Below are 13,125 nucleotides of genomic sequence, written 5' to 3' on the forward strand. Positions count from 1 at the left end.
GAAATAGAAATCTCCCAGCACTCAGGGGTACCATGCCAGCTGCTACCCTCCTTTAGCAGATGCATCATTAGCCCAATAATGTAGCCTGTTAGATCTGCTCCCTGCCTCCCTGTCTCGGCCCAGGGGCTGGAGAAAAGGCGCTGGCTCCCAACACTAAGGAGTCTGTAGTTTTCAATTTTTTCTGACCTGCAGGCAGGAAGTCGTGTTTGGTACAGGTCCTTAAGTCCTCTGCCTACCATGTGTAGAGCGCAAATAAATCAAGTAGCTCTGAACATAATGCATGCAAAGCAGTGTAGCTATGCTTTGTCTTGCAAAAGATGGGGCTCCCCTTTCCTCAGTTTACATGCCACTCCCATCAAAGCAGTCTTTGTTCAAGCCTATCTAGAATGGGAACTGCACATCAAATTTCATGCAGCCTGTCCAGAAAGAAATCCCCGCCCTCCAAATCAGAGGCTGTTAAGGTGGATTTGGAAGGAGAAAGTCAGCACTACATGTTCTCCTCAGTCATGACAATGCTTTTGAAAATCCAACCCTTAGTTTTGCTTTGTTCCAAGTCACATTTTCAACATGCCCTTCGATATGTCTTAGATGCAGAGGAACATGCCATCAGTGAGGGTCTAGCTGGAATTTACCACGGTCACACTCCGTTTTGAAAGTTATTGCCTCTCCAGCGATAACTACAGTTTACCTCTAAACAGTAAACACTAACATTGGTGAGATAAAGCCACACCACAAAACCCAACCACAATGTCAAAAGGCTCTTTCAATCCAAAGAGCTGTTGACCAAATAACCACAGGTGGGAGTTTCTGCCCTGTTGACAGCCAGTAAATAAATGTGGTGTGAAGATGTCTGCAGTGGTGTTTAGTTCAGTGTCACAGGGAGGTTAGATTTTATGATCACACAGTTTATCTGTGTACATCTGTCTTGCTCTGCTCTCTAAAGAGAACCAGAGAAACATGCGCTGGGTCCCTAGGCACAGCCCTGGGCTGGACTGGTGGCTTTCCCCCTCCTATCACAGAAGTGTCAGGCCCCAGAGGGTGACAGGAACTCCTCAGAGCACTGGAGTCCCTGTTTTCCAGAGTAACAGGCCAGGCAACTTTCTCCTTGGTTCTGATGGCTACAGCTCTTCCTTCTCCTGGAGGCTGTCTGCTGACTCGGGCTGGTATCCCCACACGCGGCCATATTTTCAAGCTTTTCTTCCCAAAGATGAGGGGAACAGGAAAGAACCATTTTTTAAAGGAAAGCTTAGATCCAGCCCAGGGAGCAGGGCCAAGCCATGTACCTGTTGTGCCTTAACCCATCCTGGGCTATTCACTCACTACTGATTCCAGGACAGGATTTGAGGGATTGAGGTTTTCCTTCCCTAAGATCTGCATGACAGCAATCAAATGACTGTGAAACACTCCGAGGCTACGTCTACACTGGCATGATTTTCCGAAAATGCTTTTAACGGAAAAGTTTTCCATTAAAAGCATTTTCAGAAAAGCACATCTAGACTGGCAGGATGCTTTTCCGCAAAAGCACTTTTTGTGGAAAAGCGTCCGTGGCCAATCTAGACGCGGAAAACGCTACTGTGCTGTTTACACTGGCCCTTTTGGGCAAAAGTCTTTTGGAAAAAGATTTTTGCCCAAACGGGAGCAGCATAGTATTTCCGGAAAACCACTGATGATCTTACATGAGATCGTCAGTGCTTTTCCGGAAATTCAAGCGGACAGTGTAGACAGCTGGCAAGTTTTTCCGCAAAATCAGATGATTTTGCGGAAAAACTTGCCAGTCTAGACACAGCCTGAGGGAACTGGTCTCACGCTTTCAAGAGACTGATTCATAGGATACCTGAACTATGTAGCAACTACTGAGAAGGAAAATCCATACACATCTCCCCTCTCCCCCCGCCCCCAGCAAACCCAGCTGATGATAGTCCTTCTGCAGAGAGGCACTTGCCCTGCTGCTGAGCTGAGGTGAGTCCCAGTTGCTTGTGTTACCCTTGTGATGGGAGAACACTGCAGTGTCCCACAGAGCTGGAAGAAGAAGAAATCAGATTACAAGCAAGAGAGAAATGAGCTGCATTTGGGGCTAAAATCTCTGCCTCCCTGGCTGACTTCTTCAGATAAAAAAGCGGGTTGTTGCCAAGGAAAGCCCATGATACCATCTATATGTTTTCTTCGTCTTTAAGGTGCTGCAGGACCATTTGTTGTTTAAGGTTTTCCTGTCACTTGGGCTACGTCTACACTGCAAGGTTTTTGCACAAAAACCTGCAGAGCGTCCACACCTCAAATGAGGTTTGCAAGTAAATCAGCAATTAAATGGCAGAACAGAGGGCTTTTGCTGGAGTAGCTAACCCTCCTTTTACAAGGCATAACTGCTTTTTGCGCTACAGCTATTGCACGAGGCAGCATTTGTGGACACTCCAGAAGGGTTTTTGCGCAAGAATTGGCCTCCATGGGAAAAAAAATAGTGGCCGCTGGGCCACTCCAGCCAACTCAATCAGAACTCTATTGTTCCTGTCTGCTGGCCACCTTTAAAGCTGCAGGCACTCTGCACAAGCCTTGTGGCTGCAAGTTTCCAGGGAGCAGGTGCCTTCAGCATGCTGCTCTGCTGCAGCTACAAATGGCCTCACGCCAAGAGACCCCCTTGGCCCTTCCAGGGACCAGCCACAGGGATCACAAGATCCCCTGAGGGGGACCAAGAGGCATGCCCCCACCTGGAGCAGGCCAGAAATCCAAACCCTCCTGGGGTTGTGGGGTGAGGAGGACTCCCTGTAGGACCCCCGGGCCAACAGGGGGAACCCAGTGATTTACTCCCACAGGGCCGTATCCCTGGCAGAGTGAGGTCACCTTGCCCGGACCATGGAGCAAGTCTGGGCTAAGGTGAAGGAGCTCCCTCGGGGATACGTTAAGGCCAGGGAATAGAGGGGGCACTCAGGGGCAGGACCCCAAATCTACCTCTACTACCAAGAGCTTGATCACATCCTTGGGGGGGGCCCTCTTCCCCCTCCATTGTGATGGACTCCAGGCTGCAGTAGCTCATCCTACAGCACCCAGAGGCTGTCCCCAAGCTAGAGGAGACGGTGGGGCAGGTCCAGGTGTTGACAGAGGAGGAGGAGGACGACAACGATGACCAGGACAGCGGGACTGTCACTCTGTCCCTGACAGCCTGGACATCTCCCAGGCCTCCTAAGAGGGTTGGGAGGGATCCTCATGTACATTGGTGCATGCGCATACACACACACACACACACACACACGGTGGGGGGCACACTGTCATGCGGGCTGCTAGGCCAGCAGCACAGCTACTGCAGTCTGGGCATGTGCAACGGGAAGGTGTGGCACACGGCCACAGCAGCCAACCCCTCGACATGCCACCTGGGTCGCACAAAGGACATTTTCAATGTCCACCTGAACAGAGCCCGCCTGCAGGTGGAGTGCACCTTCTGGCATTTGAAAGGACGGTTCCACTGCCTCCTCGCCCACCTGGACGATGGGGAGCAGAATATCCCCGAGGTGGTGGTAGCCTGCTGGTTGCTCCACAACTTGGGGAGGCCTTCCTCCCAGCATGGGTGGCAGAGGTTGCCCACAAGGGCCGGGACTTTGAGCAGCCCTAGACAGCTGCGATCTGCCAGCCCATGAGGCCGGGGTGCGCATCCAGGAGGCCCTGAGGGAGAGGTTCTCTTAGGAACCACAGTAAATCTCCACAGAGCCTCCACCCTTCCTTCAATCTCCCTTCCCCCTCTCAGCCCCTCTCCTTGCCCCTTCCCCGACCTCCCAATAAATACATCTGCTTGGTTTTCAGTCAAAATTAGTCTTTTTTATTTAACAGAAATTAGGGGGATGGGGGAAGGGGGCTGTGTGAAATGGGAGGGGGGATGAGGACTGGGAGGAGTACTGGGGTGGATAGCTGAGCCCCTTCGAGTGCAGGCATGTCATCAGGGTTGGGCAGCTCTGGGTGCCCCAATATGGTGGGCAAGGGAGGCAACTGGAGTGGGGCCAGGGTCGGCAGGAGGAGGGGCTGTAGGCATGACTAGGGGAGGAGGCATGGCCAGGGCATTAGTCGCTATGCCGCGTCCCCCACTATGCACACTGGCATAGTCTCGTTGCCCACAGGGAACTCCTGTAGAGGGAAAAAGATGCCTGCCTCCGGCTGGGCACACAGGCTGGAGTTGCGATAAACTCGGGTGTCGGGAGCCCTGCCTGGCCACCCCACATAAATGTTTGTGAAGTGACCCCAGTGGTCCACCAGGGCCTGCAGGACTACCGAGAAGTAGCCCTTTTCATAGAATCATAGAATTATAGGACTGGAAGGGACCTCAAGAGGTCATCGAGTCCAGCCCCCCCACCCTCAAGGCAGGACCAAGCTCCGACTACACCATCCCTGACAGATGTCTATCTAACCTGTTCTTAAATATCTCCAGAGAGGGAGATTCCACCACCTCCCTTGGCAATTTATTCCAATATTTGACCACCCTGACAGTTAGGAATTTTTTCCTAATGTCCAATCTAAACCTCCCTTGCTGCACTTTAAGCCCAAACTGGTTGACAAACTGAGCCACTTGATGTTCCAGGGCCCGGATGGGAATGTGCATGCCGTTGATTGCTTCCACGCAGTTGGGGAACCCCAGGACAGCAAAGCTGCCAATGGTGGCATCCAGGTTCTGGAGCCAGATTACTCTGCGCAGCAGCAGGGAGTTGGTGGCCCGGACAACCTGCGGAAGGAGAGACAGGAACACATGAAACAGAGATTGTGTGAGGATCTGTGTGCTCCCAGTGGGATGTGGCCACCCCCCTTCCTGGCCCACACCCCATCCTGCAGGAGCACCCCCCCGTTAGCCTGTGCCCACCCCACCACCACCCAGGTCAGTGTGAGTTCCCAGGGCCAGGGCCAGGGCTTTTCCCCCACCCCCAGTCCACCTCCCACATTGCCCAGCCCCCTGTCCTAAGGGTGCCCGTTATGCAACACCCCCTCTCTCCCCATTAAGGGGCTGCATCCCATGAGCTCCTTACCTGCATGAGGATGGCCCCGACAGTGGACCTCCCCACCCCAAACTGGTGTGCCACCGAGCGGTAGCTGTCTGGGGTGGCCAGCTTCCAGAGGGCGATGGTGACCCACTTTTGGAGTGGGATGGTGGGCCACAGGTGTGTGTCACATAGTTGGAGGGTGGGTGAAAGTCAGACACAGAGCTCCTGGAAGGTGGCCTTCCACATGCGGAAGTTCTGCACCCATTGCTGGTCTTCCCACCGTTCCAGGACCAGCTGGTCCCACCACTCTGAGCTGGTCTCCAGCCTCCAGATTCTTCTGGGTATGGTAGGCTAGGGCAGCCAGAGTGGAGAACCTGTAGACAGACAGAGGTTAAAGAGGAAGATCTCGGGATCCACCTCCATGAGGAAGAGGGCCCTGGCTTGAAGCAGACACTGCAGCCTGGCCCTGGATGGGGGCGGGTCTAATGCATGCCCAGGGGCAGCTCCAGCTCCATAGCCAAAGAGGCTAGCAAGCAGGCAGAAGAGACAGAGAAGTGGTTGTCCAGGGAGGTCCCTTTAAGCGTGCGTCTTAGGAGGGCTCCGGCAACAGTACTCAAGAGGTGACCTCTATCCTGGCTAGAACTGGTTCCAGGTGGCTTTTATATGCAGGAGAGCATCCAATAGTGTGAATGCTCTCTTGTGCAAGAAGCTTTTGCATAAAAACTCTTGCACAAAAGGCTTCTTGTGCAAGAAGCCTGTAGTGTAGCCATAGCCTTGTTTACATGCTCAGTGAGGAGCAGAATGTTAAAGCCACAACAAAACTTACAAACAGCACTAGACTAGCACTAGACTGCAGGCTTCTTTTGGAAGAAGCTTTTCTGGAAGCCTCTTCCAAAAGAGAGTGTCCACACTGCAAAAGTGCATCAAAAAAGTGATCTGCTTTTTTGAAAGACAGCGTCCACACTGAATGGACGCTATCTCGCATTTCAGCTGTGACTGCTGTGGACAGAGTGGCCACCAGGGCACCTGTGCTTTTCCTCTTCTTTCAAAAGAACTCCCTCTTCCCTGTCCACACATGCCTTTTTCCAAAAGAGCTCTTTTGGAAAAAGGCTTCTTCCTAGTAGAAAGAGGATTACAAGCACTGGAAAAACCCCTCTGTTCTTTTGATTTACTTTTGAAAGAATGAGATTGCAGTGTGGATGTAACTAAGTAACAAAACTCTGTAGTGTAGATATACCCTGAAGCTATGTCTACACTACACTTCTTTTTCAGAAAAAGGTATGCAAATTGCGCTCTGCAATTTGCGTACCTTTTTTCTGATTCTTTTTTCAGAAGAGGCTTTTCCAAAATCTGGCCCATCTACACTGGGTCAAATTTTGGAAAAGCCTCCTCTTTTGGAAGAGTCCTTCTTCCTTGTGAAATGAGGAAGACAGGGCTTCCGAAAGAGCATGTCTGCTTTTCTGAAAAAAATTTGGAAGAGCAGACGCATTCCTGGACGTGGCAGAGTCCAGGATCCTGGAAAAACTCTGTAGTATAGACATAACCTTAGAGAGAAAAAAAGCATCAGAGTGGAGGTTTTCTGCCCTGACCCTGTGCAGGGCCGGCCTTAGACCAATTAATCTGATTCCCCGAAATCGGGCCCCGTGCCTAAAGGGGCCCCATGCCCTGAACCCAGAAGCATGGGCAGCGAGTTATATGGGCTTGTGGTGACCATGCTCCAATATTCAGAACCAAGGGTCCTGCTCCACTGCTGTGTGGAGCTGGGTCTCTCCCCCGGCCCTGCCTGGAGTGGGCCCCAGCCCCCTCACTCGTCCTCCAACCCCGGCCCCAGAGCGTCCCTGCCGTGCGCAGCTTTCAGTCCAGCTCCCCGCTGCTGGCTGCTGCTGCCATGCACGGCATTCCCAGATGAGCAGGGATACGCCCAGGCGTGACGTGACCCCATGACCTGGGACTTTAAAACTGCTCGATGCCACATTGCGCCACGCGGCCTTGCTCCTGGTTCAGAGTCTGGGGATTTCTGGGGTCCAAACACAGACTCTGGCTCCACAAAGTGGAAGGCAGAAGGTAAGGTAAGGAGAGGAGGAGGGGAAGGAAGAGACTTGTGCAGAGGGGGAAGGGGAAAATGAGGAAGGGGGAAAATAGGGGAATGGGTGGGAGAGGAAGGGACTTGTTGCTGAGGGGGAATGGGAAAATAGGGGAGGGGCTGGGAGAGGAAGGGGCTTGTGCGAAGGGGGAGGGGGAAAATAGGGGAAGGCACCAAGAGACGGGGTGGAGGAGAGACAAATGGCAGGGGGCCAAGTGCAGACAATGAGGGAAAGGGCAGGAGGGGAGGTGTCAGTGGGAGGGGGGTAGGGTGATGCTGTGAGAGGAGAGGATAAGGGCACTGGAGGCTAGAGGGGGCAGAGGGAGGTGCTGGGAGAAGGCTTGAAAGAAGGGGTGGGCACGAGAAAGGTGGGGATGGAGCAAGAGAGGCATGAGAAAGGTGGGTGAGGGCACAGAGGGGCAGGAGGGGAACGGGGCAGAGTGGTGAGGAGGTGGGCATTAGGGAAAAAGAGGGCAAAGGGGGCAGGTGCAGTGAGGGAAGGGGGAGGCACAAGGAGGGTGCAGGGGTAAGGGAGGGTGCAGGTGCCAGGAGATTCTAGGGGTGAAGCAGAAGGGCAGACACCTGCAGGGGAGGGACCAGCACCAGAGGAGAGAGGCAGGGCAGGTGTGTGGAGGGAGGTGTTAGGAGAGGGGATGAGGAGGGGTAGCTCACATGATCAGAGTGGGGCTACTGGAGAAGTGGGCGCAGGGGGGAGAGAAGGGCTGGTGGAGGAGGGTTACGTCTCAGGAAGGCTGAGGGCAGTGAGAAGGGCAGGAGTCAGGACAGCAGAGGAGGGTGAGGAGTTGGGGGGCATCAGGCACCGGGGAGCTGATGGAGCTGGGAGGAGACATGGCAGCAGAGGGAAAAGGTAGAGGTTTATAACATATTTATAAATAACTTGGGTACCACAGTGGCACATCCAAACAAGCCACACGAACTCAGTACTGGTGCACAACTCATTCTGGTCATGGGAGGAAACTCTTAGGCTATGTCTACACTGGCGGCTTCTTGTGCAAGAACATCTTGCGCAAGGGTTCTTGTGCAAGAAGTCTTGCGCAAGAAAACGCCCACCCTACCATGTGCAAGCTGTGCTTTTGCGCAAGAGCATCCATGGCAGTGTGGATACTCTCTTGTGCAAGAAAGCTCCGATGGCCATTTTAGCCAAAGGGATTTCTTGCGCAAGAAATCCCTTATGAGCATCTGCCCTCTTGTGCAAGAGAGCTTACACCTGTTAGAAAACAGCGTAGCTCTTGTGCAAGATGCCCTCTCTTACCACGCTGTACTGTAAATGCTCTTGTGCAAGAGCAGGCGGGCAGTGTGGATACTCTGGGTTCTTGTGCAAGAATGGCTGTACTTGCACAAGAAGCCGCGAGTGTAGACATAGCCTTAGAGGGAACACTTCCCCCAGCCTCTCTGCCCCCGAGTTAATGTCACACACATTGGGTAAATGCAATTGCAGGATAGTTGCATGAGGGGAGTTTGGTGGGGGCCAAACTAACCACTGTTGGTAGGAGGATGGTGGGAAAAGTCCTTTGAGAGGGGTGACATGACACCTTTTACTTCTGGTCATGTGTCCATCTTGCACGAGCGTGTTACCTCCGGAGGCCTGGTTAACGGGGGCCAGGGGACATGGCTAATGGGGGTCGGGGCATGGTTAACAGGGGGCAGGGGGTGTGGCTAATGGGGCACTACCAAAAATTATACAAACCTGCCAGCCCTGCCTGGAGTGTGCTGGGCGCGCTGCAGGAGGGGGCATCAGCCCAGGAGGAGCTGTGCAAGTTGAGCACAGGGTTTCCCTACTCCGCGATGGGGTCAGGGTGTTAGCTACCTCCGGGGCTTTGCAGGGGAAGATAGCTGGGGATTTTTTGTGTGTGTTTTTTTTTTGACTCAACCAAAACTGCTGTGGGGCCCCGTCGAAATTGTTCGAATTGGGCCCCGCACATCCTAAAGCTAGCCCTGACCCTGTGAAGGGAGGGAGAGGCCCATTACAGGAGCAGAGAATTAGTTGCAGCAGGAGCAAACAGAATACGATGTTCATAGACAGGCTTTGGAATCTTCACACAAAGGATCACAGCACCCTTTAAAAGAGACAGGAGATTTTCCACCGTGATAATGTTACCCATGGGGCCTGAATAACATTCAAATATGGCCTGCTGGTAAAAGCCCCAGTCAAAAGAAGACAGATCTGTCCCCTCCCTCAGGATCTATCACCTGTGAATTAGGCCTGTAAAGAAGACAAAGGGAAAAGAAAAACAGACTCTGATTAAAGGTGAAAACAAGAGGAAACTGTACTAGGGATTGTATACAAAAATAGGGTAGAGCGGGGGGAAGAAGCCCGGCGCAAACTAATAACCATCAACAAAACAGTGAAAGTGAATACAGTAATTCCTCATTTAACATGTGTTAAGTGGGGTCAATTTTCCCATTGAAAATAATGGAAAAGGTGAGGGTTGCGTTTCAAGCGCATGTGCGCTCGCAGCTTCAGCCCGCACTTGTTAGCAGCTGGGACCAGGACATAAGGTTGGGGGAGAAAGGAGACTGGGTTATAGCGGGGAGGAGAGGTGTTTGGCTCTGGAGAAGGGAAGGGAAGGACAGGGGAGGGGGCTTGCAACCGACGGCTGGGTTTCCCCAGCTGGCCGGTCGCCAGCAGCTGCGCGGAGCTTCCTCTGACTCCCTGCAAAGCAACAGAGGTTTGCCACTCGCCGTGCCATTCCCCAGCAACCCCCTCTGGACAGATGCCTCGCATCCAGTGAGGAGGGGTTGCCAGGGAACGGCACGGTGAGCGGCAAACCTCTGCCGCATTGCAGGGAGGCAGGGGAAGCCCCGCACAGCTGTCGGCAACTGGCCAGCTGGGGAAACCCAGCTGCCGGCTATAAATGGGGGGCAGAGGAGAGGGAGAGAAGCGTCCCCAGAGGGGGCCGCCAGGGAATGGCGCCGCGAGCAGCGAACCTCCGGAGGCAGGGGAAGCCCCGCGCAGCGGCTGGTAACTGGCTGGCCTGTAGGGGAAATCGTGTTATTGCGGGGACGGGTCATGTTGTTCGAAAAATGTTCCCTAAAAAAAAAAAAAAAAATCGCTATAGTGAAAACATGTTAAGTTGGCACGTGTTAAGAGAGGAATTACTGTAGTAAAACCCCTCTGTATAACCACAGACAGCGAGAACATAAAGGTAGGTTGTACCCCAATTACAGATGGCTACTTGCTCTTCTCAAACTGGAGTGACAGGATCCGGAGAGCGTTGCTCAGTACCTACAACCCTTAGGCTGGTTGAGAGCCCTCAGGGAGGTACACCAGGGAGTCCCTCGCTGATGGTAAAAGAACCCCGAAGAGGATGGCAGGCAGGTGGTATTTGCAGGATGGAAGGTGATAGATGGGATTCCTCTTCTGCTCTCCAGACTGGTCTGCAGCTGGATCAGGTCTTTCGGTACCCATGCAAACACTGTCTCTTGGGTGGACAGCACCCCTCCTGGGCTGCATCCGAGCTTTTATAAACTTTTGGGTGGGAAACCTCTGAGGTGGTTTGCCCTCAGTCCACAAAAAGGTGGGAAAATCCATTTCGTACTGGTTCTTGTTTATCACTCCATAGAAAGGATCTCTCCCTTTCCCAAAGTCACATGTCTTGTAAACTCCATTTTGTCTGTATCTACTCCATTTTGATATTTACCCAAACAGTCCATAATACCATTAAACATCATCAATCTATTAACCTACTTTACATAACTATTTATCATGACAGAGGGTCAACCTACAGTAGGGAGGGGAAAGCCCATTTGCAGGCAGAAGCAGAGAAGTGGGAGGTGAAGACAGTCAGGCAAAAAAAGCAGAATACTGAAAGGGCCAAAGATGAGCGAAGGGCATATGAGAGATCGCTAGCAGCTAGTGGGGAGGAGAACTGGGCAGGCCAGTAACAGCTATACCTGGAATGATGGATGCAATTTAACTCAGCAGAGGAGAATATAACCTTTAGCTATCATTTCTGAAAAATCATGGAAGACAGGAGAGATTCCAGAAGACTGGAAAAGGACAAATACAGTGCCCATATATAAAAAGGGAAATAAGAACAATCCAGGAAACTACAGACCAGTCAGTTTAACTTCTGTGCCAGGAAAAATAATGGAGCAAGTAAGTAAGGAATTCTGTCAGGGTGGTTAAACACTGGAATAAGTTGCCTAGGGAGGCTGTGGAATTTCCATCACTAGAGAGATTTAAGAGCAGGTTAGATAAATGTCTATCAGGGATGGTCTAGATGGTGCTTGGTCCTGCCATGAGGGCAGGGTACTGGACACTAACACCTCTCATGTTCTAGTGGGTTATGATTCTATTAGTCTATAATCTGACTAGCAGAAGCAAAATCCTCACAGTGACTTCTAGGAATCTGTGCAACCCAGAGCCAGCTGAAATTAGATAGGACAAAGCAATACACCAGAGAGGACAATATTGCCCATCCTCGGCCAGTGCAAGGTCAGTTCCCAGCCAAACAAGGTGTGTTTTGTTCCATTTATTAGAAGCAGCAAAATGGCAAGAAAAGATTTTCTGGGTTATTTATAGACTGGGGAGAATGGAAAGATGCAGTAATGGGAAGGGCAAATGAGGTGTACATCTCTGTGGTACGGTAAGTTTTGTGATATGATTGAAAGACAGGATATGACTTGGTAGCTCAGGGGAAAAGTTCCAGAGTGGTGAGTCAGGGCAACTGAAAAAGGGCCAGTTTTCTGTGTGGCAGCGCACAAGGAGAAGCCAAGCTGGGAAAGGTGGAATGGAAAAAGCCATTAGAGCAGTGGTTCTCAAACTTTCTGGGCCATGCCCCCCCCCCCCCCCACGCAATGTAAATCTTTCCACGGACCACCAGCCAGCCCCTATGATGGCAAAATGGGTGCAGGAGGGAGAAGGGATGCACAGTCTGGGCAGGAGGAAGGGTGTAGTAGTGGGCTGAGGGTGCAGGGTCTGTCAGAAGGGAGGATGAGGGAGTAGGGTGGGAGTGGGAGCTCTCAGTAGTCGAGTGTGTGTGTGTGAGGGTGATGGGGTGCTGGGTCTGACATAAGGGGCACTTACCTGACTCTGCACCCTCAGGCACTGCCCCCTGCTGCTCTCATTGGCCTGGATTTCAGCCAGTGGGAACATCGGGGAAAGCCTCTAGGCAAGCAGTTTCCTGCATTTATGCTCCCCCAGCTGTAGGGAGAGGCAGCGGCAGTGCACAGAGTTGCTTCATCCCCCTACAAGCTGCATCTAGTGCACAAGGCTCAGGCCCCTCCCCCGGGGAAGAGTTCTAGGATCCAGTTCTGGTGTTCTAGCCTTCTGGGGAGAGGAATGCAGGGCTGGAGTGTCAGTGCAGACTTCCCAAGCCCGTGGCCCACCTGAAAGATGGTCACAAAACACTGGTGGTCCTTGGACCACACTTTGAGAACCACTGAGAAATACATGGAAAAATCGACTAACGGAACACGTCCCTGTAGAATTTTAAAAGAATAAAATGACAGGACAAGAAGTGAGCCGCAGGGTGGAAAAAGGAAACACGTGTGAGACAGCAAAACCAGCGACAGAGCTAGGACATGTGCTGTGGAAATAGGCAGTGTGTGCCAGCTGTCAACAGGTGCTGGCATTCGTTTTTCTCAGAAATGCTATCCCTGGGAGCTGAGTGAGTATTAGCCCCACTTTAAGAGGAAGAAAAGAGGTAGGAAGGCTAAAGGCAGTAGAGGGCTGGATTAGAATACAGGAGCCCCTGGCTTTCAATCCAGAGGCTGCCCTGGCTCATCAGCCCAGGAACTGGCTCAGCTGCAAAAAGCCAGGGTCCCTCTAAAAGCTGCCTACCAAATTGAGTGGTCCTAGCTCTTACTGTTTAGGTGTTTTTGACCAAACATATTCACACAAGCACAGACACACTCTGGATTTGATATCTGGTAACATTCAAAGCACAGGCAAAGTGAACCACGGTCAGTCTCTGGAATATCTGCACAGTGTCTGAGTTGGTCACCCAAGTATTTCCACCCAGCGGGTACTCTAACTCCGTTCAGAACATCTTTGTGGGTTTAGGGATGCTAACGAGTGCAAATACAGTTGAAATGAACCAAACCCCCTAGATTCTTAAACTGTTT

Source organism: Pelodiscus sinensis, chromosome 7 (assembly GCF_052426305.1).
Source record: "Pelodiscus sinensis isolate ZL-2025 chromosome 7, ASM5242630v1, whole genome shotgun sequence".
NCBI lineage: Eukaryota > Metazoa > Chordata > Testudines > Trionychidae > Pelodiscus > Pelodiscus sinensis.